Here is a 2,085-nt window from a genome sequence, read left to right as displayed (position 1 = left end):
ACGTCACCTAACGAGAGGCACCACTCACATCTGAAGCAGTGTGAAGTGGACTTGTACTGAAACAGTACAAGTCGCAGTGCCCCGTTACACGGAGGACCATCGCTCTCTTCGTGTGAGATCGCTGTCGCAGAGTCGGGTCTACGACTGCAATATGCGGCCAGTAGCTCGACTGACCTTTCAGGACAGCGAGCATAGCGTTGACGCCGATGTCGCGCGGCTTCACGGTGCAGTTAGCCAGTCGACGTCCGGTTGATGCCGGGCGAGCCACGGCATTCCAAAGATGCATTCAAACGGTCCGCTGAGTACGATCATAAATAGCTCTTCGCTGCTCGCATAGCCGTCGAACTCATAAGATATTGACACGGTCCGACGAGGAATTGTGCGTGGTTCTCTGCAGCGTGTCGTACGACCATTCCGCCTGGCGACTCGCGGGTTTGGATCCGCGAGGACATCCGATGAAGACTGTCGGCGTGAACGAAGTTGTTGGACGCGCCGGAATCGAACAAAGCGCGAAACGTTCGCTTTGCGCCAGCAACGTGTAGGCTCACGACGATGAGTCTCTTGTTGCTGCTGGATGTGTCTCTTGTCGCTAATGGATGTGGCACGCTGTTGCTTGGCCCATCGGACGTACGGCCACCGACGCACGTTCCTTAAACGACCAGTAGGGCGGGCTGCACCTACTGGCGTTTCTGGTTTCTTGGAAACGAGGCGACACCAGCGTCACCAGCTTCAGCAACTGCGAAACCATGAGGGGGCGCGCGGCACTCCGCCGCACGATGACCGATTTAGCGACAATGAAAGCACGTCATTGCCTTCGTTGCTGTCGTGTTCTTGGACACGGTCGACTTCGGATCGGGCTTAGCGACCGCTGCCGGGACAGCGGCGGCGACGACCACATCGATATCCATGGGTTCAGCTTGTTCTCGGAACGAGCCGCGTGGTTTGGAGGAGGACGAGCTGCGAAGACGCTGTAGTCTTCACGCAGCGCTATCGCGAACGCGTCCTCGAGCGACGCGGGCGGCTGGTGACCTGGATTTATGCTCTGGGTGAAATTGGGGACTTGAGTCGCCACATCGATCGGATGGGTCAGCACGCACGACGCCTAAGGTCGTGCGGGTTGACCGTAGTCGCGCATCGTAATGCGGCCTTGCTTCATCGCGAGGAAAGCCGCACAGTGCTGCACTTCATCTTGCGGCGGCTCGAACGAGTCGTAAGTCATCCTTGAGTAACTCTGTGGTCGGGAAGCACTTGGGGTAGCCCACGAGGCGGCCGATAGCCCACTCATTCGCCCGACCAGCGAGCTTCGAGATGAGGAAGTGCGTTCGCGCCAGCTCAGTCGATCGCTGTTGCGCTTAGGTCGCGATTTCGACTTCGGAGAGCCACCGATTGAGCGCCAATCGATGGTTAGTGTCCGTTGTAGGTAGCGAATCGAGCTTAGCGATGCCGCTCTTCTTCGACAGCGAGGCAGTTGAGCTTCGCTGGTGTAAAGCGGCGAGCTCGAATAGCTCGTGATCGATCCACTGTGTCGCGCTGGTTCGTTGGTTGTTTTCTGGCGTCGTAGGGAGAATCGCGGCAACAGCCACGAATGTAGCCAAGCCCGACGAGTTGGTCATTCGAGCGAGGGCGGTTGACTCCTGAGCCATCAGGTGTGGCCACTCGCGATGGTGCATCGCGGGCGCACCGTCAGCGTAGATGAGGGTCGAACTCATTTCGTTAGATAATCTACGAAGTGTTACCATATGTCACGAAGTGTTTGTGCTCCGTGATTCACTTACACGGTCACTGTTGAGGAAGCGTGGAAGGGGACACTCGACTGTTGACTTGAGTGGCTGCGGGGATTTTCCGGTCTGTAAGTTTATTTATTTGAGAGAAGGTCTAAAGATCTAGATCCTCCTGAGCGTAATAGTCAGCCACTATCTACGTTAGACAGGAAATCCTAACTAACCCAATATTACACATCTAGTATCGCACCTAAATGCGTAGTATATGTACCCGTTACAGGAACCTTTGACAACATGTTTCTAAGGACTTATTCCCGCAGAATCTTTGGGACTTATTCCCTCAAGTTTTCTTGGGAAGCTACCT

This window comes from Bremia lactucae, linkage group LG6, assembly GCF_004359215.1.
Source record: "Bremia lactucae strain SF5 linkage group LG6, whole genome shotgun sequence".
Taxonomy (NCBI): Eukaryota; Oomycota; class Peronosporomycetes; order Peronosporales; family Peronosporaceae; genus Bremia; species Bremia lactucae.
The sequence above is the reverse complement of the archived record's forward strand: the minus strand, read 5'-3'. Positions refer to the sequence as shown.